This window comes from Malurus melanocephalus, unplaced genomic scaffold, assembly GCF_030028575.1.
Source record: "Malurus melanocephalus ecotype Western Australia unplaced genomic scaffold, MMel_1.1 scaffold_241, whole genome shotgun sequence".
NCBI lineage: Eukaryota > Metazoa > Chordata > Aves > Passeriformes > Maluridae > Malurus > Malurus melanocephalus.
The window spans coordinates 409,849-434,636 of record NW_026623473.1 but is presented as its reverse complement, the minus strand read 5'-3'; the positions used below and the strand labels follow the sequence as shown (position 1 = coordinate 434,636).

The following is a 24,788-nucleotide window of genomic DNA, read 5'->3' as shown; positions in this document are numbered from 1 at the left end:
AACTTATGAAAGGCTAGCTAGGGAAAGCACCAAGAATTTACACTGAATTAGATTACAAAGGAAGACTGAGAAGGGGCAGTAGCACATACTGTTAAAAGAAAGAAGGCTAAGGACAAATCAATTCAACAACCATTTAAAATATAAAATGCATAGTAAATACAAAACAAATCAGAGAAGATTTGGTTCTATGAGTAAAAACATACCAGAATGAAGGGACAGGAAAATTAGATTGTTCTAAGCACATAAGCATGGTAAGTATGGTAATCAGAAATATAACTGCTTGAACAGGAAAACAATGAGACCTCAATCAAGCATACTGGAATAATTTTGACAGAATCCTTTAAAGAATAATGAATTGAGTTTYTTTTAATTGCTCCAACAAAGAGTATAAGAGTATTCCAATTTTCTTCATTATTATATTACAGACATTTAAAATGAGGGTATAAAACATAAAAGAATTTTAGAGAAAGTTATGTGACCTTTAACAAAATCAACAAGTCAGCAGAGTTCTCCAGATAAGCAAAGCACAACTACTTAACTTAATACAGAGAATACATAAAGCATCTTGTTGAAAAACATTCTGACTATGAATACTCTGCCTTCTTAATCTTGCAAAACATGAAAAAACAAAATACAGTCAAACAAAACCAAAAATACCAATCAAAAAACTCAATCCAAACAAACACAAAAAACCAACAAAACCCTCCAAATTCCAAACCAACACATAGGTAGATGTCATGAATTTGTCTTTTTGGTATTACTGAGAAGATTCTCAAGTACTTATTTCTTATTGGCACCTTAATGTTCAAAAGGTTATCTTGGTGATTACCACACTGGGAAAATAAAAAACAGAATTAAATTTCTCACTTGCTTGTTCACAGCAAGCAAATTAGAGAGTAGTGTCAGAGGAAAGATGTGGTGACGATAAGCAATAAACACTACCCATCTTGGGACAAGGCAGTAAAATACTTTCTGAAATAAGATATCTAACTATGCACAAACTAGTCTGTATGAAATTTACAAATTTWAAAAATTATAATCAAAAAGTTGCAGACAAAACAACTAATCTTTAGACTGGGAAAATTTACTACCAAAGGCACTGAAGTATCTTGTAACTACCTACCACAGACACAAGTTTTACTTCTTCCTTAAAATTTTATGTGTTCTTTATGTTTTACCCATTAACTCAAGTATGCATAGGATTAAATCTCCTATGGTAGAGAAAGAAATATTTTTTATGCAAAATATCATTACTATTCTCACTACACAAAAAGGTAATTCCAGACATGGCTGACAAAAGACCTATCAGGGTTAAAAACAACTGCAAAAAAAAAAAAAAAAAAAAAAAAAAAAAAAAAAAAAACACCAAACAAACAAGCAAAAAAACCTCCTTAGATTATTCTTTTAATAAAGAGGAACATAATTACAAGACCTAAACAAGTTATTAAATACTAAGCTTCAATTCTGTAACAGTCCTAGTACAGACAGATGATTATTCCACCTCTAAAGTTAAGGTAAACAAAAAGAATACTTGGACTTTTGAGGTGTAGGGTGTTTAAAGACAGAGAAAAACAGGAGAGAAAAAAATTATTTGGCAGGTTTTTATTCTGTGGTTGATTTTAAGGAGTCTGTTGATATAAAATAATGAAAAATATAAAAGGAGAAAGGAAGCATGACTACAAAATTTGACATTCCGCAGACCTATCCTAGAGATTAGCTTTGAAAACAATTAGGGCACATCTGAGAAGCACTTTCCCTAAGAATCTTTTCCTAAGAATCGCTTTGCCTGATTACSTAAATGCACACAGATATATTCTGAAGACCCCTCTAGATCCCAAGTCTGTCACTGTAAGAACATAACAGCTCAGGCCACAAGTCAGCCTCATCCCCATGCTGTGGTGGATTTCCACAAAACATTGCAGGTACTAAGCAAACAGATATACTAGCATATATCTTCCCAGCCCTTACATTTGCATCTCASGGACATCCTGAGGAAAAAAATACACTACCTTTGTATTTAAAATAACTCCACAAAGAATTAACAGTAAAAAACTACTGAAGTCAAAGGCTACATAATCTTTTAAGGACAAATCCATTCATATGTGAATAAAATTTATGGTTTGCAGCTAACTGAAAGATTTGCCATAGCTAATTCAACTTATTATCCTATATTTAAATATTCTAGTTTTGAAATCTGCCTTTTTAAGGTCAATATCAGATACTAGTTTAGCATGTCCCCCCCCTTCCAACTCCCATTCAACCTAGATTTTGAAGTCAGTTTGTGAAATAAAAAATGCACCTCAGAAGCCTTTACTTATACCCTGGGGCGTCCACAGAAACAAAAAGTTTACCTTCTTGAGTGTGAAGATCTTCAGTACTGCACTTTCTTCCACTCAAGCCTAAGACAACCCTCCAAATGCTACAACTGGGTCCCCTTACAAATGCTACAATTTAGCCACAATAAAGAACTAGCGAAGGTTGCCAGTTAGAAGACAGGATACATTGCCACAGCTAATTTTTACACACAACGGTCTAAGCTAAAAGAGCTGCTACTGGAAAATAGGAAAACTGAAACAGTAACTGACCCAAAAGCACAAAATGGTTCTGTTCACTTCTCAGTTTAACACTACAAACTCATTTATAAAGATAACCTAGGAGGGAAGTTAATTAGTGAAAGATTAAGTGAGAAAAAAATCTTTGATAAGGTTACTCCCCTCGTCCTCCCTAAAGTACAGTAAGAGGGTGGATCTTTTGATAGATAAAGTATAATTGCTATAGAGCGAAAGATTAGATAGCCCTAAAACCAATTATAAGTGACAAGTAAGTGCAAAGCATATCAATATGCTTAGCAACAAAATTGGTGAATATTCACAGAACATGCAAGAACAAACAGTAAATCACCTCACTACAAGGAAAAATGCCGATCAGGTACATTGACATTGGTTGCACCACTTTAAATATAGTCAATCTGGGAGATTTTCATCACAGAAGCCTCTTGCAGTCTCAAAAACATGCCAGAGAAAAAGTAGATACTACTTATCAGCTCATTCCAGTTTTCTTTGGTACAATTTACACTCCATGTTGTTCAAGGGAGTCAGGGTTTCATAGTTCAAGAATTGGATGCTAAAAAAACCAAAAAAAACCAAAAAAAAAAAACCCTGCATTTTTTACAGAACTGTACAATTCATTGTGTCAAAATTTCCTTTTCCCTGCATTATATATGTGCATATCTCTAAATAATATTCTCAACTTACACAATTAGTTTGCCCCCTCTACACTTAGAAGAAAACAATTATGAAAAAACTCTCATTCTGACAAGTCTAGAGATCAGTAAAGTAATAGGAATTACATTCAGGTTCAAGAAATCCACTGCAGACATTCCAACTCCTCCCTGCACATTTTCAGTGAAATAATACATCAGTGACCACAGGGAGGAGAAAGCATCACCAGAAATTAGATGCAATTACTGCCCTAATCCCTACAGACACAAAGACTGAGAACACACTTTATCTACATTTGACAGAAACCTATCCTTTTACAAGAACACAWCATGATTTGCTATAAAGTTTTAGGTCTGAATCACATTTAAAAATAAGTATGAGGCATTACTTTCCAATTTACTTCACTGGTACATAAGTCCTTATCTCCCATTCCAAGAATGTAGCTAAACTGAATTGAATTTACTCAGCAAAACAATGTATGCAGGACACAATAAACATAAAAAAAAAATTAGTTAAATTGATACTGTACTATGCATACACATGGAGTTACATATGCAGGACTGAAACTGGATGATTATTAACCAAGAACACAAATGGGTTCCTTTATACACACACTCCAACTTGACTGAAATCATCCGGCTGCCTAGCTGAATTACTATTACTTTGGTTCACTCATTTTGGCCAAATATCTAATAATTTATTTTTGAGGTACAAGGTCAAAAGAGACCACATTTTTCTGAAAAAATACTGCATTGTCAAAAACCATGCAAATGAATGGTTCAAAAGACAAATAAGAGTACAGAAAGGAAAGTATTTGAGGATTTCATAATATAGAACTGACAYGGTTTGTGAACCAGATGGCTTTTTACCAGCTGCTTGTAAAAGGGGGTGGGAGAAAAAATCTGTGGCATGACTAGGTCAATTTGCAGATATAGAGTTCTGTCTTYGGGATAAGTTACCAGAATCTGCAATATTACAATAAAGCTTCATATTTATACAAAATCAAATACTGTATTTGAGGCACATTAAGAGTTCCCATTGAGAATGGAGTTAGCCAATGAGAAGAATTTACTCTTCTGGTACTTCTAAACAGCATTTAAACAGACCATCAGGGAGAAGTAGCAAGATGCAAATAGAGCAGTKTCCAAACAAATAAAACTGGAAATTTCAATGAATACACAAAGTTTCAGGAAAGGGTATATTTTAAAAACATTAATGCAAAAAACTATGTACCAGAGGTGAGCCAGTGCTTTCAGAGAGGTTGCAGGTTTTAAAGGGATATTATTCTGGAGTAAATTCAGTTCCTCAATCAAATGCAGAAACCCCTTAAAGCAAGCTCCACTATCTGCCAATCTTTACTCCTAAGGCTACCTTTAATAGCTCCTATTTCTCTTTTCCCCTTTTGCATCACTCATTGTCATGAAAATACCCACTTTTCCCATGGAAATTATTGAAAAGAGAAGAAAGAGAGTACTACTGACTTGTTGATAGCAGACTGGCCCACCAGAACTCTTAGTGGAAAACAGAGAATAAAAAAGAAAGATTCACCAAGTCAGAACACTTCCCAAAGATATTCTAAAGGGAAACACGATCAAAAATTATGGAGGAAGGAAAGCAGACTCAGAAAATAGTTGAGGGGATATAAGCACAAAGGATGCAAGCTTCTGCCATACATACAGCATAAATCTGAATAGAATACCCTAGTATGTGCCACAAAGCTGAAAGAAGCAAAAAGTTACTTTCAAGGTGTTAAATAGAATCCTATAACAGAATATGTGACAACTGTATTGAACTCATAATTGAATACACCATTTAAACCACAGAACAATATATTGCTTTGATATTACACTGACATAGAATTTATAGGCCAAATCATGTTCTCCAGCATTCAAGTATAATATTATAGTTCCATTTATACTCAACTAATTTTGCAAAAGGAATTATTCTTTTGGTATTGTTGTTATTTATGTAATCAGAGCACTAAGAAATCCTAATCAAGGATTGTGTGTTCCTGCAGAAGGATATCAGAGATAGTTCTTGTCCCCAAGAGTTTGGAAGCTACAAGTCAAAGAAGACAAAACACATGTCATCTGCTTATTTATGTATTTCTGCACACAGAACACAAGAGCCCAATGAAGATCATGGATTAACATGATCCACAATTGCTTTGCCACATTTTTTGTCTACCTACTGTCAAGATTTTAGAACCTTGACAGCAAAATAGACTAAAGAGGGATTTTTAAACAATTTTTGCAATGCTTTGTGATGTGCTGTTTGAATAGGAAAATATTAATAAAATTAATGGAGATACTTGCTTTTAAGATTAATGAACAACAAAGATGCAGCACAATGAAGAGCGGGAAGTCGGTGAAAGAAATTGCTTATGTACAAAGAGGGTAAAGTAAAATACCTTCTGTAACTTTTGTTTACTATTCATAGTTGCAGAAGTAAATGGTATGTAATCTGTCACATATATTGATGGACTAGGGCTAGAAAACAAACAGAAGACAGATGTGGTTAGTAAAACACTGTCATTTTTGCAAGTTTTCAAAGCAGCCATTGCCTTAATATTCATTAACTGTAGAGAATCTTTATCCCTGAAGCCCTAATTATTGTGAACCCACACTCTCATCTACATTTTTTTTGCAAGACTGCATCCTCTCCCTTTTCAGAAAACTTAATTAAATCTTTAATAAGCCAGTATAAATGTAAAGGATGTGGAAAACAAAGTATCACCTTATGCATATTTATTAAATTTCTGCAAACCCTAAAGCATTTCTCCCCAAATTAATGGTATGGAAAAAATTGATTTCAGTTTACCTACYGATTTCTTTTCTTGTAATAATTCCATCTGAATTACTGATAGCTCTCACGGCAGGGACCTTGGTACTAAAGAGCACCTGAATATAGTCTTCAGAACTTGGTATTAACCCCACAGCTGATCACTTCCTCAGCTAATTGATTAAAACAACGCTATTTTAATCATTGTGTGAACTTCAGCATGAACTCTACCCACCCTCAGGAAGCGGACAGCCTTATTTTCATATTCTTGCTCAAACTGTAGCATATAAAGCATATAAGATCATTGAGGAAGTTACCAATGACATTTCAGTGGTGTTACCACCATATGAATATGAGTGCTGGTGTTGAAACTGGTGATAGTGTAAGTTCAATTTCTAAATATACTCAATCCAATACAGTTACCTCAGGTAACTCCTTAGAACTCTCCTGACAGGCAATGATCATAAGATAAATATGATAGATCACTGAACTAAATACTATTGTCTGCATACACACAAATAATCTCGTTCTAAGAACAAACATTACTTTCCAATAATATTAGTATATTTAAGTCATCTAGAGGACAGAGGAGAAGGGAAGAGCAGAGAGGACAAAACATTCCAAAGAACTGAAAAGCTGCACTAGTTTTGGAGAAATTACATGAGCTTTAAAAAAAAATKTCTTAATTCCAGCTTTGAGACTTGTGATGAAAACCCTATAAATTAATTGATTGATTGGACATATGCACACTACTGATTTCCTCAGGTTGTGGAAAAATTAACAGCTATGAAAGCTTGACTTGCATTATTCATCTGGTCTAACTTTGAGATTTACAAATAGCATTTATAATGTCAGCACCAAATTTCAGTGCTGAGTACTCTGATAAAATATTCAAGTAATATTCTAAAAAAYTGTACACAACCACATTTCAAATACCCAAAGCCCAATGATTAATAAGACAGTGTATCTAGTCTATCACTCTGCAACACAGTCATATTTTGTTCTTCASCAGTGATATCAGACATGGTTATCATAACCTATCGATGGTCTCTCCCATGCAGTGTAAGCATATGCAATAACATAAACAGCAGATTACTTCTTCATTTGTTTATTCAAAAATTGCCCTCTCCTCAACAGCTTAGAATTGGCATTCATTTTCAAATGGCTGCCATTATTCACTMCTCCCCCCTCATCACAGTTTCACAGGATGGTCTTGTAGTAGTGACCTTCACACTTCGTTCCCAATCGCACATCAGGTGGGTGAGTACAACATAGAGAAATACTGCACCATTAGTTTTTAATCACAGGAAATAACCCATGTCATGCATAAGCCTACTTGTCCCTCCTCAAATGACTGATGGAAGACAACCAACAGATTAGACTGAAAAAAGGCTTCTAGAATCATCTCATTCAAAACAGTCATGTGAAATGAGCATTTCTTCTTATTAKTTACCACAAGATCTATTCACTACAGCCTCATAAGTTCTTGATACTTACTGTTTTTACAATTTTAAATGTTGTAGAGAACATCCCATCCAACCTCTGCCTCAAATCATGGTTCAATTCAGGAGTTACTACAGGTTGCTGAGGGCATTGTCCAGTAGTTTTTTAAGTCCACAAGGATGGAGATTCTGCAACTTCTATGGACATTCTCTCCATTATTAATTATTTTTTCCCTTCAATTTCCAGTGAAAATTTCCTTCTTGCACCTTCTGGCTCTCACTGCCTGTCATTGCACTATGCAAACTACTAGACTATGGATAACACATCCATTCCTCATGTTTCTTGGGGGAAAACTTCAAAAAAAAAATAAGAGCTCTGACCTTTCAATTCAGAAACTGCATGATTTGAAGGGTGACAGTTATCCATAGGAGGGAAGAATTCATGCTCAAATCRTGTACAATATACAACTTATACAATCTGGAAAACTGCATAAATCTGATATGCCATACCAGCTATTTGCGTGTCAGCATAGAAAGAACCAAACATGCCTTTATTGTAACAGTAATATACAAGTCCAGTACTGCAGATTTAAATCTCTTCTAAGTCAAAAGGGTAACATCCAAATCCAAATTATCAGACTCCCAGCTCAATGTCACTTAATTACAGTCAGTCCCAGAAAGTTAAAACCATATTCACAGTCTATCATCAATAAAAGGTCCAGGTATCAACCCAATTACCATGAAAGAAATAAGTGCTTCAGTAAGAGAATGGGCTCTTAAGAATCTGCAGTAGAGAGGCCAATATTTTGGTTTAGTCTTAGTGAAGTATATAGTGGGAAAAGGAGAACCTGACTCTTAAGAATGCTGACCCATGTGAAGAACATGTTTCCATACTACACTGATTAAGATGTAAACAAACCTTCTCAACAGACACSGTGAAGCCATCGTTGCAATCCAATTTGTACACAACAAAATACGTCTCATTTTAAAAGAAGTTTAAATATAACTGATTTGGCAGTTTCACTTGATTCGCTATTTACGCCTAAGAGAGAGAAAAAGAAAAAATTATCTACTTCAGGCTAGAAGAGATTCTTTTGAAAGAACAAATGAACTATGAAGCAAGGTAGCTGTGAAGTCTTTTGAACAGTAACTCTATTCAGTAAGTTCAGAAGTATGTCAAATGGACAATACTTCTCTAGATAGTATGGGAGATGAAAAGCTTTCTTTGACAGCAAAATACTTGGCAAAGTCAAAGACTAAAAAAATRGTAAGTAATGAGCCGTAAGACTTGTCAATCATCTCCAGATGCATTTGTAACCACAGATGTAGATTCCTTAACAGCATCATTCTGTAAAGCAGGGAAAGAGAGGTACAAGACCTAGAATTGCTGAACCAATCACAACTGAGCAATCCTCATGGAGAGATCCATTAGTGAAAAACATTAGACTCRAGGAAATGGCTGAGGACAGCGGAAGAGTGGAAGATTATGGGTTAGTGAGGAGATAATGCTTCTCCCCCCTAGGTACTTGTTTGCAGATGTCGTTAGAGAAAAATTTACTGGATTATGCGAACTCAGCCTGAATGAGTTAAGCCATTCTTTCCCATCTTATATTGAGATCCTAGATGATTTGATATTATAAAATATTCAAAGCACAAAATAGTTTTACACCGCTGCTCAGAAACAAATTAAGAAAATATGTCTTCTGATTATCACAAGATGGCACACAGCTTCATGTTCTGGGAAGAGATACCATCTGAACCATTTTCACACAACGGAGCACAGCAACAGGACAAAAATCACTTCCATGAGGGCTCCTGTCAATAGATGGATAACAAGAGAGGCAACGATTAGAGTTTAATGAATGAGAGTCATCCCTTTTATAGATTAGAGCAGAGAGTGATCATGATGAGAACAGAATCCATTACTAACCTCGCATATATCAAGGAATTGCAATAAGGAATTGTCATGGGTGTAAACCTGTTTTTTCCCAATCCGAGTCACGGCACCAAAAATGTCGTGGTTTGAACTTGACTGAAAGCCAAAAGCACTGCACCCACGACGTTCTCTCCCTTCCCTCCACTGGAGAGAGAGAAGGGAGAGCAAAAAAAAAAACCCAATTAACATGAAAATTTATGGCTTTCAGATAACATAACATAATTGAGAGAAAGATACGTATATGCTCCAGAGAATGGTCAGACAGGCTGAATAACTTARGTTGCAAAATAGATTTATTACTAAAAACTACTAAGAATACTAGTGCACCGGGGAGGGGGACAAAGATAGGGAAARATTTACAAGGAGAAGAAAAATAAAAATGSACATTAAGACACCTGTTATCCTTTCCAGGGACCCATCTTTTTCTCAGGTCATCTCTCTCCACCCCTCATGCCTTCCCGCACACACAGGGGGCAGGAAATAAAAGTCTAACATAGATCAAACTACTCATTATGGTTGTCGTCCAGCATCATAGGTGAAGTGTTCTTACAGCTCCAAGCTGTGGAAGGTCTTTTCCCAAGAAACAGTCAGTGTATAACTGCTGATGGCGAGGGAGTATTTTCTTTACCTCGTGGGAGAAAGGAAAGAATGTTCTTCAAGGCCAAACTGCGTTGTTTTGGTGGCATAAGACCACTATCACAARTCTCCTGRCAGAACACAGCTTCTTCTAAGCATCCACTTACTTCAGACGTMGGGCKGGGGCAYCTCYTCCTCCCCGCAGAACACAATTTCTTCTTAGCATCAACTCGCTTCAAACGTCGTGAGGGGGCCAAGCCTCTTCCTCTTTTTTYTGGCTCCTGATCAGTTCAGTTCAGTCTTCAAAGGCCAGGTTTTTTCCTCAGAGCAAGGTCACTCTCTTTTCTATACAGATCTCTCATTGATGAAATAGTCCTTTCGAGAACAGCTTGTTTTCTCCATCTCCGAGAACCACAGCAACAGCACAGCGACCCATTTTATCTTCTCCTTACTGTGATCTTGGGTCTCCATTTTTTTTCTTACATCTCCTCACCCTCCTGCTCTGTTTTTCCCTGGTGCATGATACTAACAACCTAAAAACCACATGGCWGCCACCCCTATCTTGTTTTGAATTCTTCTTAAGTACAAGACCATTTGTCATCAAAAAGGTGTAACCATCCTGTGCAATTGGCCCAGGCCTGATGAGCAGCCTGTCCATCAACCTCAGAGCCAYAATGGATTGGCTCTAAAACACAGAGGGTAGGGCTCCTTTTGCTGGAGAAGAAGGAGAAAGCTTCTAGAACTTCCTCACAGGAGCCATCTTTGTGGTTTCTTGGTCCCATCCCCCATCACCAAAAATCAGACCGAGTAAAACCATGACAGGAATGAAGCAGGAAAAATAAAACATCTAAAAGAGATATTTGTTTTTATAGCATTTCACACCACATCATCCCATTTTTCTTCTCCAGGTGTAGCAAAGCACAAAGAATTTATAGAGCTAATTCATGCAGCCTAGTTTGAATTTTCAGGGAAGAAATGCAAACTCAAAACCTACAATGAAGACTTTCAAGCCAAAGGCAAAGAACTTAATAAATCTCAAAGACAAAAGGAGGTCACAGAGAAACAGAATCGTGCTGAATCTCTGAGAACTACTTCACTTTACATCATGATTAGAAAAGTCAGGTCCAAGAGAATAATAATCTGTGTTGAGTACGTAAAACTGAATGTCCTTTAGTATCTCATGGCTAGAAATAGTAATAGGGATACTTGAAGGATTTATCCTTGTTACTTTGCAATGTTTGGAAACACAAGGAATGCACTTAAGTATATGCTAACAATCAGACACTAAGTATATGCTAAAAATCAGAACACTGTTAGTARGAATTTTCACAACCTGAATCACATCAAATAGCAACTGCATATTTCTTTCTGCAGTGGGAGCTGAAAGATAGCTTTCTAAAACAAAGATTTATCAACTTGGAAACAAATTATTGATTCAAGAACAAGTTTAAAAAGTTAAAACCCAAAAACTAAATAATAAAAAAGGAATTCTTAAATTTCTGTATTTACTTGCAAATATTATAAACTTGGAAGGAAAGCTGATGTGTGGCAAATAACTAAATTAAGAACCAATACAGCATTCAGTCAACTCAGCGATGGCGAAGAACTCAAACAGTGGCTGACACAGGCTGATGGCAACTAGGAGAAAGATGAATAAAATAGGACCTAGTCTTTCTTGAATGCTGTAACCTGAGCCTGTGTGGGTCCTGACAGGATATACTTGCATAAATACCAGCACTAAATGTGCACATGGTCTCTGATTTTAGAATAAACCACACAAATCAGAAGGTAAGAGAAAAGATGAGTATCAAATAAAGAAATCAAACCCTTGATTCCTTTCCATATTTGCCTTCAGATACCAAAATTATTACAGGTGTGCCATCCTCCCCCACTCCAGACAAATCCAGAGGGATGATACTGAGATTTTATGGTAAAGAACAAAATAAAAATTTCCAAACAACATAGATCTCTTCAGGGACATCAAAATTTGACTCAACATACTGTTGCATTTCATTCATTTCTCTCCTTAAAGGAGAACAAAATGTGACAATCTTAGAACAGACATGAAACAAATTTTAGGAACACTTTTGGAATACATCTATACATACCAAAAAGAGTAGAACACCAAAGAGAAGGAAAAAATTAAAATACTAAAATTCTTGAGATGAATGTTGAAAATATGGCAGAAAAACATGGGAAAAATGAAACTAAAGGCTCTAAGGAAATATTTCTAGATAATCAGAGAAGTGTGACACTAAGCAAGAAGTATGATGACAAAAACATAAGAGGGAAAACCATTATATAAAAAAAAAAGTAGAATCACTAGGAGTTACAACATGAATAAACAGACTGGAAGAAAAATAATGCAGTATTACACTAAAAGGGAAAAGAAATACAACCTAATACTGGAAGTGAATGTAAGCAGTCTGAAATTTGACTTTGAACAGATCTAAAGAACAATTTTTGGCAGAAAGTATATGCATAACTTTCCCCAAGGCAGCCACAAATGTTCCAGAATGAAGTCTGCTCTCTGAGTTGAGCAGGTATTAAGTTTAAATGAAAATACGTGAATGTTCTTTTTCTAGAAAAAAAAAGAAAAATCTAAGACAGTAAGAAAACCTATAACAGCTAGAAACTAAATTATAAAAATCAGCCCTGACAGAAAAAAAAAGCCTCACCAGTTGGGATATAGGAAGGAAATAAGGAGACTTTTAGGTTAAACAGAATATGAATGTATTCACAGGAAGAAAAAAAAGTAACTTTTTCGGTATGCAATATGCATTTTTCRGTAAGAATATGCAAAATCATCCTTTTAATTCTTTTTCTTATGATAAAACATTTCAGTAAAGAGATTCTACAAGCAATTAAAACAAAGCTAGAAAACTAGGCATTAGAGAAAGTTTTAAAGGCATCATCATTAATKGATGTAAGCTGCACGTCTAAAATAAGGCAATTTGTATATTACAGCCATTACACCTATACTAATGTATGTTTCAGAATACTGTCTCCTGATACTTTCTTCAAACCTTTCACCATGACTCATGATCATTGTGAGAGACAGCTTCATCWACCCTCACATTAGTTCACTGTCATTTGATCATTAATGATTATTCATCAATTCTTTGCCACGTGACATTTACTCTCCACATTTTTATTTTAATGTGCARTCCATTATTGATCACTTTATTGTCCTAGCAAATTCCTGTTTCCTAGCAAATTCTGTTTCTCAGGAGGCAAAAATACACACATAAATATGACAGAACCACTAAGTATAGCATTCTTCCTTGTGCCTAGTGCCTCAATATTTTCAAATAACTAAACATTTTACCTCTCTCAGCCATCTACATGAGGTTCTGGCATACTTACCATTTACCTATAYATTAAGAAACAGAAGTATTACAGTTTCCAACATACTTCCTACAGGAGCTCCTTTAATCAGAACACCTTCCCAGTAAGTAATTCATTAGAAGAGAAAGGACATAGCATGGGGCTAAGTTATTGAATGGATTTTTGATTCAACAGGAGGTAGACAATCCCTAGTGACACATAAAGCACTTAATCCTTCTAAAATAAAATAATTACTTTGCACTTTTAGTTCTATTTCTGAGTAGTGTAAGGAAAAACTATTCCTAGATACCAGAACATAATTTTTATCTAAATAAAAAAAATGTGATTAATAAAACAAAAGCAGAAGTTCATTGTGGAATGTTAAATCATGACTGTTTAAGCAGTCAGGAAACTTTAATGCAAAATCTAATGGTTTAAATATGTTAAGAAACTGCTGTTTAAACACCAATAATCAGCATTATTTTCTACATTGAAAATAAAAAATTCAGGTACCTTATAGTGAATAACTCAATAACTCAAATTGACAGAACTGAAGAATTAATGTCTACRTTAGAAAAATATGATGTGTTTATCAAAACTACATTTCATTCTCATAAAAAACATTATAATAATATCATGAAGTCTAAATTTTTACCTCTGAAATTAGCTTCCAAAATTAACATGAAATCAAATTTCTAATTCTATGCATTTTTCACKCTTAGAAAAAGTGGCTACGGTTCTAATGATGGAAACCAGCTAAAAATGTCTCTCTAAGTCCATTTTTAAAACTCACTTTTTAAATTCTTTGTAGATTCAAGATCCACCATAAAGACTTGAGTGAAAATGTATTTCCTCCAGAATATTTTTACTATAAAAACAGTTCATTAGATTCAGGAAAAGTTCCATTTCACTTGGGAGAAGTACAGACATCAAATTTCTTTTGAAAACAAAGCTGCTGTATCAGCTAATGAACTTGTAATTTTCTCCCTCACAACCAAGCAAGCATGACCTCTGCATGACAGCACAAAGCATTCATTGCTCAAAAAAACTGAAGCTGCTAAATTGAACAGCTTCAGCTAGATTTTTGAATCACTCAAGATACATACCGATAGAAGAATACACTAACACAGCAATATCACTTTAATATGGTGGGATTAATCTTTAATTGCATTTTTTTTAAGTTCTATTTTTCTATGATTCTACATGTCATCTGAATGTGCAACATGTACTTGAACTCACAAACTGTCCAACATTACTCACTTGAGGCTCTTGTAAAATGAACACACCTAAGGTATTATCCACATCTGTCTAACTTTATGAAGGGGATAAGGAGAGAAATATCCAGTTTTTACACAGATGGGATAATCTTCATCAGTACTCCTACCGATGGCCCTACAGGTTGCTGAAGCTCCAAATATTAACACAACAGAATCCTAGCGTGGGGAGACATCAGGCCGAATTGTTTTCTGGTGTAGCCCATTTGCTAATATGTTTTCTATGTGTAAAATATTTTGCACTAAAATTTATCAGCTGCAGAGCCACTCCCCCCATTTAGCATTTCATTAAAACAAAGTCAAATAAGRTGGTATTTGACCATGTATTGATAAAATCATAATCTTGCACTAGGCCATCTTTTACTTGGCACCTGTAGAAGCAACGAGGTACTTAGCTTAATCCACACAGAGCAGTTAACTGAGGAATTTGGATCCACAAACAAACAGAAATTGAAACCAGAGTGGGCAATTCCAAAGTTGAACAAGCTTCTCCTGTCTGCCTCCAGGCATTTACAAAACATACTTAGATTTTGTGTTATCTCCCCTTGCTCTACTTTCTTGTAATAKCCAAATAGCCTGAAATACTGAAAGAAAAGTGTGGATTTGAGCATCTTTATTYTTCCACCACGGTCTCTATTACTTTTGAATATTCCAGGGCTGGCTCTTTGAGCACGGGGCATAGTGCACTCTACACTTAGTTCCTTCAGCCACCTCCGCTGTCACACACAACTGCGAGGGTGATAGCAGCTGCGTAAACGGAGAAAGCAAATTTACGGAGGTTATCCTGAGAAGCCCTCACTACTTTAAAGTAACCTTGATTTCTTTCACTGTCCTCCCAACTGGTTTGGCAGGCAGAACTCATGTCCAGATGGTGGACAAGTAAACCTACTTGAACAGATTGTATTACAATGTTTTACACTGAACAGTTATTGGATTAAATGTATAAATAGCTGTGGGAACCCAGGACTTTCCTCTTTCAAATGATCATCATTCAGCTAGAAAATTATCTTTCCCCTTGTCACTCCTCTGTGGCTCGGTGAATCCTGCAACATTCTCCAAATCTCTGTGTCAGCATAAGAGGACAGTTCAGAGTGCAAACAATGCTCTAGAGGGAGAAAATAACTGATATACTTCATAGCAGGAGCTTTTTAAATTAAAACAATAATGAAGATCATCTTAAGAGGATCCAAGCACGCAGAGGAGCAGACAGACAAGTGCTCAGGGTACTTTACGTGAAGCAGCATAAAATTTCCCAGAAATCAAATTTATATTAACTGCTCCCACTGTATCAGTTTCCCAGACATGCTCTAACCATAATTCTACTGTATAAAAGGCAGAAATGTCACATTTAATTGAAAATTTAATTCCTATTGTGAATGTTACAAGTTCATAGCACACAATGACTTAAGAAAGCTTAGTTTCTGGGCACAGAACAGAACAGAAATACAAGATGTCAAAGCAGATGAAGACTGTCCTTCCTTATGTACTAAAGCAGAACTTCTGGTAACTATTACTTTTAAAGTAATAACATTATGTTAGCAGCCTCCAGAACCAATATGCAGTTACATGAGAAAATTTGAGTTWAAAATGTTACTCTGAAAGCTACATACTCCATAAAGTCTGGTTAAATCACTTTGATCATTTATAGCATCTAGAGTTACAGGACAAAAACCCACAGATGTCAACACCAAAGCAAATGCTGTTTAATACAGAGGAGAGTAAATCAATGTGCACACATATATATGTGTGTTCATATATAGGCACACACCCCCACATCTCCATTGACTGATTTATTCAGCTTAGAGGAAGCAAATTTAAAAAATGAAAAAGCTTACCATGCATTTGAGGTTGAAAACKATTAGCAATGCCCCTGACAGACAGGGAGAATAGAAATTTTCAGTTCCCTTGAAGTTGCAAAATAGAGCTTAAAGACTGACTAGCAAATTAGATAAAAGAATGCAAAAGTAGACAGAGGCTTGTAAATGGAGATGGAACCACTGGATAAGAAGATAATGAGTAACCTCAGTGGTTTTGTGGCAGTTATGTTATAAGAAACAACAGTGCATGCCCTAAGAGAAGTTCGAGGCAAGGTCACTTACAATTTTGGGGGCTCTCAGTGAGTATGACCTCCTTTAGATGAGCCTCTAAGACCATAAGAGGACTTCAAGTAAGGGGAAGAGCATGTAAATTAGTTCTAGGAAAAAWTATGTTTATGTACTAGCCTGGAAGTAGTATGTTGTAACGACTGTGAATGGTCATATTACAATAAATACCCCATKGCAAAATTTTATGATACACATTCAGTTAGAGGAAAAATCTTCTGAATGTGTGCAGTGCTATAATAAACAATGCCTGCTTTCTAATACTTCAAATTGTGCTAGAAAGGTTACTCTCCAGACAACTTCATATAATCCCAAATCAAAAAAAAAAAATAGGAAATAAAAAAACAATTATAATTGTTGATTCTGTCCAGCAGATATTAGTAATTTTATCTTTGCTTCTAAACAAATTCCCCACTAAAGAAGTTAGTGCACTGCTATCAAAACCAGAGATTTGAAAAAGACAAGAGCTTCTACTCAAACCTAGCTTAGAAGAAAAACTATCTTACAACAGAAACAAAATATTTATGCTATAACTTCAGCATTAATGCACCATTCCTGTTCTTTTCATAACAATTCTTGCCTCACCTACTCAATGCACTGTCACATTGTCAATAAGTGAAACCACCAGCTGTGGACATAATAGGCATAATAGTCCTACATCTTCACTTTTCGATTAAATTTCCTAGGATTGACATTCTTCTTGAAATTCCTATGAAATTCCTGTTATTCACTTTCCATTTCAGTTGGAAGCTTTAGTAGAAATCATAGAAAAATGAAAAAAGCTTCCACTGAAATGTTTTAGAGCTGAGCCATCACATGGCTATCAAGAGTACAATCCATGACTAAAATATGTAGAAGTGGGATGCAAACATAGCATAGAATTCAGTTAACGTCACACTACTAGTTTCTGTCCTCTAATAGATTTCAGAAAGATTGAAGGACACTTACTCCTGAATACATTTGATCATTGAACTTGGCTTCATAGTTGTCATTTTCCCTTATGTATTTTTTTCTATCCATCAGCACAATGATACCAAAAAAATCCAACTTTATCAAAGAAATTAACTTCAGCAATGCCCCTTTATTTTCCAAAACACAGGAAAAACAGGGAAACAGTGTTTAGGAAACATGTGATGGGATTTCCATATAAGTCACAAGAATATGTAATGTTACACCAGACAGGAGGTTTGCGTGTGAGGCTAACTTGTTTTTCACTGGCTAGATCTGTGAATAGAAGCTAACCAAATTCATCAACTTCCATCTGCAACATAGCAATTCTACTTCACATGCAACTTTTAAGTTACACAGACATAGCAGTAATGGAGGAGAAAGAATTCTCAGTGATCTCCAGGCCTCTGAAGATGCCCTACACTTAAACATGCCTGACGTGGCCATGAGATCAAGTGATGGCCCCACTTAAGAGACAGATAAAGAAGATAGCAAATGCATTAGTTCCCCTAGGCAACATCTGAAAGTACCTTATTGATAACTGAAAACATCCTGGTAAAAGGCATCACAGAGGATTCACTTGAAAACAAAAAATATTTATTGCTGTGTGAGTTTGTGCACTCTTCTACATTTCAGTGTTTGACTCAAGTAGGGAGAAGTGTTTTCAGTATCATCTTCACCCCTGCAGAAGTACTCAGGTCCCATATCTCAGAAATCCCTGAAACCTATCCTACGAACCGTAATCAATAGGCATGCTTGTATGACCTTACATGATCTGAACAGAAACCAGAGTATATACCACATTAACCACATCACTATGTGATGAAAGAAAAAGAAAATAATGCTCTAATCAAGCCATTATATTCTTATTTTGTTTTTTTCATAGTTACTWCTTTAAGGACCATATACATAATCCTCATTGAAGAATTAGTACACAGTCATCACCACTACCTTCTCCTCCCATAGCTGAAGTCTACACAATACTTCACCAGCACATATTCAGAATAGCACAGCCTTTATAGTTTTGACTTTAGCATCCCAGTTCTGGAGAATGGTAGGATATCAGAAACATCCTTTTGCATTTTGCATTCCCGAGTTCAAGATCACCAGCTCAACAGAGTGCTGGTACTGAGACCTATGATGAGGGGCTCTACTCCTCCTACTCAAATTGCTCTACAATTCCCTCACCTAATTGTAGCTTTTCATTGGAAAGACACCTAAATATATGTAGATACACCTGATTTATTCCTTCACTGTATGTAGCCCTAGCCTTACAGCTCCTGGGGTATCTAGAACAGCATTACTTGTGTCAGTCAAAACAGATTCCTACTCATATTCAAATACCTTCTTTATATTTTTGATAATCTTGAAAAAACAGAGCAGAGAAAGGAACTGTATCTCAAAACATTGTCTACTCAGCTTTCTCACCCCCCACATTAACTTCCCTTGCAGAATCTGAATCTCTAGCTATATCTTTTACAGAAAGACAAAGATTCACACTAAAATGCTTGAATAGGATTAAAAATAGAAATAATTTTACATTTCATATTTTAATGTATCAGACAAAAATGCTTAGTATAAATTGCAAAATAAACCCCAGAAATTAGCCTTCAACTATAAATGGGAATTTTACAATATYGCCGACACTTTTGCTTGACAAGCTCAAAAATGTCCGTTGAAGAGACACGTGGCTCACACATACACAGCAAAATCTCAAAAAGTTAAACAAAAATGTCAATATCCAAGACATCAATATCCAAGATTCAGGACTAGACTGTCGTAATTGGCCTTTGAAGATAATTGGATTGGAAAAGCAACTGAATATGGTAATTTTGCAATAGTAGAGCAGACAGTAATAGGGATTTGAAACTATGAAAAAGCCAAACTAAATGCATAATAGAAAATGGTTTCCATCCTTCAAGCAGCAGATGCTACAGACTATAACCTTGAGAGCTCTGTGAGCACAAAATGTCATTCCACAGAGGGACTGCATAACTGTAATTACCACTTATGTTATGAACTTGATATACAAAATGTTCTATGCAACATAGCCAAACTCTGCTAAGCTTAATGACCAGTTCATCTGAAATTCAAAAATTAGTTTCTTTTGATTCAGCAACAAAGAATGAGAAAAATTAATGGAATGGCATAATTAGGCTAAGGACATCAACTGCTTAAGAGATTATGAACTTGGGGTATTCCAGAATGGTATATCAGATACAATCATCAGAAGAAAGTAAAATCCTAATAGTAAATCCTATTAGACAGAGAGAGAACAGTCTGTCCAGAGAAATGCTTCAAGTCCCACCACTACTATAGCATTCATGAAGAAGAGTGTTTTCATGAAGAAGCCTGCAATAGCAGGGGTACAAATCTTTTCCATGCCACGGGACTATTTTCTCTAACCAAATTATTGGTAGGCCTTTTTTAATAAATGCTGTCTGAAGAAATCCATTCATTGTATGTTTCAATTTATTTATCTAACTTAGAATAAGAAGAACTTATGATAATCATATGCAAAAAAGAGGTTTCACTATTTGAAGTGCAGCTTTCAGGTTCACTATAAAATATCTTTCCATTTGTTCCATGGCAATCCCTCATTATTTAAAGTTTGTTACAAAAAAAAAAAAAAAAAAAAAAAAAAAAAAGCTATTACATTTGATATACACAAACAATAAAGAAGATATTATTATATATTTTTATAAAATTTCATAGCATTAGATAAAAAGAAAACAGTACTTTTTTATTATAATTGCTTTCAGATTTATTAGAGCAAGTGAAAGAGGCCTAAACTAAATATCAGTTAAAGTTCCTTCTTTAGTTCTGATCATTATCTTGCCCAATCAACTGTGACCTTCAAAATGCTTTTAAAAATAAAGAGAATAAGCCTGAAGACCCAAATTAACATGCAAAAAAATCCAGTGCTTTCCCATTCTAATTTTACTGACTGATTTTTCCAGAGCRTGTAGAATTCAAGCAGATACAATCTGTATTTTCCATGTGGCTGCACAGGATGTGCTGTATAAATGGTTATAGAACAGAACAGAGAAAAAGATCAATTATGTCACTGATCTGTCTAATGTCAGCAAGGATGCCAAACGGAAACATCTGGGACAGAAAAGTTTCAGTAATGCAATCACAAAATTCTATCAGGCCACTATAACAATCCTTTATTTCACTTATTGTATGCAATCACTGAAGTTTTCTACACAGATTAGTTAAATCTCAGAACTGCTGGTCAATTTTGCCAAGTTTTTSCAAAACTTCACTTAATTAGAAGTAAAAGAAAAATGGATGTAGATGTTTTACAGGGTTGTRAAACCAGCAGAAAATAAAGAATTCTTGCATACATTTTTTCCCATCTATTCTGTCCCCATTCTTTTTAGGATACAGTAGAGGAAAASATTTAGAATTGCATTTAATGAATCTCACATTTTTAGGCATGACTTAGCACTGTTATTCCACTTCAAACCAAGAACATTTATTTTAAAGCTTTAAGCATTGTTTGAAACAAACCTCTTCTCTCTTTACTGTTACAATAGTTCAAATGTCCAATTACATAAGTGGATATAAAATCTCCACTTAATACATCTTTAAAATAGCTTGAAGGCAAATCTACAATCAGGCCTGAGTTTCCCTCCACAGATTCAACCTTTGCCACATCTCAGTTTCTAGTAAAGTTTTTTATGAGAAATCTGTATTTGGTATAACTGCCAAACACTTTCATGTATGCTGTCTCAAAAGCAAAGACATTTGCAGTGCTCCACAGTCTGGACACCGAAATCAAAATTGTCAAAATTACAAGACCAAGAAGGCTTTATATTCAATTTTATTGTTAAACAGAATTTCAGTAGACCAAGAGAAGAAACTGAATTATCACAGTTTTTTAAATAGTATCAGAAATCCTGAAAAAGAAAGAATTTATTTCTTAAACTATACATGAAATCGAATATATGCTGAACACTCCCCATTCATCACACACCTTTTTCTCCTTTTCTTTTTCCCCACTCACTCTGTTTCCTAATCTTACTTTCTTTCAATTAAATACACAGGCAGAACATTGATCAGAAGAACGCCACAGCTCGTGGAAAAGAATACCAAGARGTAGAGTAAGAAACTAAGTAATACTCTCAATTTTGGAGCGATACCAAGGGCAGTAGGTTTTGCTGGCTCTAGCTCTGAATGGGTGAGAATTGCTACTTTATGGTGAGCCACTACCAGAAATTAGACAGGAAAGGCATTTTAAAGCAGCAAATGCCATTCTGGATGCAACACTGTAATAATCAATAACCGTTAATAAACAAGACAGGCTTACAATGAAAACCGAAAGGAAAACAAAAACACATGTTGCAGAAACAAGAGGATACTGCCAATCTATCCCAGTTAATTTCAAATAAAATAGACAAGTATGTTATGCACTGAAGATTTTTTTACAAAAGTATTTCACCATATTTAATACTTTAAGCCTTAGAAAAATATATAGTTCCCTCTATTTATTAAAAGAAAAGTGTTGTTCTTCAATTCATTTTCAAATTAGACAGTCCAATGTTTTCTATTTATCTCCTCAGTTGTGGAGGAATGTCCACAATAYGGAAAAGGATACAGCAAGATCAAAGAAAAGCAGTAAGAATGTTTGTGTGTTTATATATTCATGAAGTCATTCTAAAAATAGCTTCCATGAAACCAGATGACTAATAATCTACTAATTCAAATATATTTTTAAACAGCTCTTTAAATTCTTGCAGATTTAATCAAATTTAAAACCTACCTTAGCACTTCTCAGTAATTTGCCAGAGAAAACAGTTTCTTTAGTTATCATTAAGAATATTTTACTGTGTAGGATGATTTATTTTAGCAATTTAAGAACTTGCACATTTTCTAAATACAACTCTACTGTAGCATTTCACTGTCAACACAAAGTTTTAACAAYGTTTTCCAGTTTCCCCATTCACCTTTCTCTGCTCACAGCAAATCCTTCAGAAACATCTAATACCTTAATTGGGTCCTCTCCTTTCCACAAAGTCATCCTCATCTCTTCCAGGCTCATACAACTGATCCATACACCTTCACTCATTCAGATTTTATGCATACTTTTCTTTGTAGTCAACACTTAAAACCAGAAATCAATAAAAAATAAAATCATTGTTTTCACCAATGATTAACTTTCCTTTCTTAAGCTTTAAGTCCAACAGCTCAAGTTCTTCTAATTTTGAAGCACTTTTCAAGTAATCAAGGTTTTTTTTAAAAAAATTTGATTGGCAAAGCAGTTTTCTCTCTCTAGTCCTTAATCTCTCCAGACAACCACGTCAACAAAACACACACAAAGAACACAGGAAAGAGAAAAGTGAGATGCGACTTTGTTTTATCTCATGAGATACACATTTTAACCCTATTACACCAGTTTTTCTCTTGAAGTATTCACTTTGAAACAATTCACTATGTGTTCAACCATTTTTCCAACTTCCAAAAAAAGCTATGTCAATCTTATCAGTCTTTTTATAGAAAATCTTTGGTTCACTTTACACATTTGACCTYCATCACCTTTACCTGTTAACACTGGGCTTTTGGACATTGCTGTGAACAGGAACCTCCCAGAGCACAAGCTCCTGCACTCTTTAAATTCACATAATTCTACTCAGGGCAGTTTTTAAATGTTATTTCCAAACTACTTACAGTAAGTACAAGTTTCATTTTTCACATAAGAATTTTTCCTCATCATATATATAATACAGCTTTTAACATGAGGGTTGTAGGGCAAGAAGAGGAGCCAGACTTTTGCTCTAACATATACAATACAGACACATACAATGTATAAAATCCTGAAAAATACTGTTACACTTTATTTTAAGCCTGCACTAACAGTAAAACAAACACATATAATATTACATCAGTTTCTGTAAAGATGCAAAGATACACTATGTCTACACAAAGACAAGGGTTTGTCTCTGGAGCAGTCCATTGCGTTAAAATAAAAATACAAAACAGGAATGAAAAATGGCAGTAAAAAGATCCAGAAGACTGGGATGCGTTAGATTAAATCAGTTAAAAAGGAAAACACTGGATAACAAGCTTTATAGAGGAGAAATACCGGTTTGAATTGTAACATCAAATAGGTGGACAAACAAGCATTTCCATCCTTTTATGCACCACCTCCACAGCAGGACTGGGAAAACTTCTAAAAAGTAGTTGCAGATGTCCGTTTTAATTTTCCATTATTTACTTGTTAGAAAAGGATTTCATTTAAAAGAAAGATTATTTCAGCTGTCTTGGTAGCACATCTGGCACTCCACATGAAAGTGTCAACAAAAGTTTCAGTGCCAGCACATCACACARTAAGAGAGAATCAAAAGTGTCAAACATTAAACACATTTTATTAAGAAAACCTAATAAGTTAAAGTTTTGAAAAKAAGTTAATTATAGCAGCAGAGATCAATACATTTACTGCTTACTCATTCCAGTAAGAGTGGAAAAGACAATGCCTWGATTGAAGGTGTTCATTTTTTACAATAACACCCAAGGGATTTATCTCAATGATCAGATTACTTAGCTTGGTAAGATCACAGTCAGACCATTATTCAGATACTTAAATAGGAATTTTATATGCTAACTTTGGCCTTGTGGAATCATTGCATATTTTGAGTTGGAAGGGACATAATGACTTGGAAGGGACTTTGAGTCCCAACTCCACAMAGAACAACCAAAAAGTTAAACCATATGCAGAGAAACACTGTCCATATGTCTCCTGAACAGCTACAGGCTTGGGGCAATGACCACTTCCCTGGGTACCTTGTTGTGTGCCCAACCACTCTCGCAGTTAACTCTTTCTTAGTATCATATCTGAACTGAAGTAGATTTAAGCCACTCCTTCTACTCTTGTCACTGGACACTAGTGAAAAGGCATCCCTGTTGTTTTATATCTTTTGCCTTATATAAGTCTTAGTAACCTACATACTTCTTTAAAGAAAAACAAAACAAGCAAAACCTAGAAATTTTGACTATCCTTCCCGTCATGCAAGCTGCCTGTTCAAAGAAAGGATCAGCTGTAAAAACTGTACTTTCCTTTTCCTCCACAACCACAAAACACAAGTCCTCCCCATAACACTAACAATACATGTAAAAAAACAAACTAAATAAATGAAAAAACCAAACAAACAAAAAACAAACAAAAACAAACAAAAAAA

General features: G+C 35.1%; 1 protein-coding gene across 1 annotated transcript in view; it reads right to left on the bottom strand.

Annotated features, from left to right (window-relative positions):
* The window catches only part of TUSC3 (tumor suppressor candidate 3), a 108,991-nt gene that overhangs the window by 83,106 nt on the left and 1,097 nt on the right, over nucleotides 1-24,788 (bottom strand). The window lies entirely within an intron of this gene.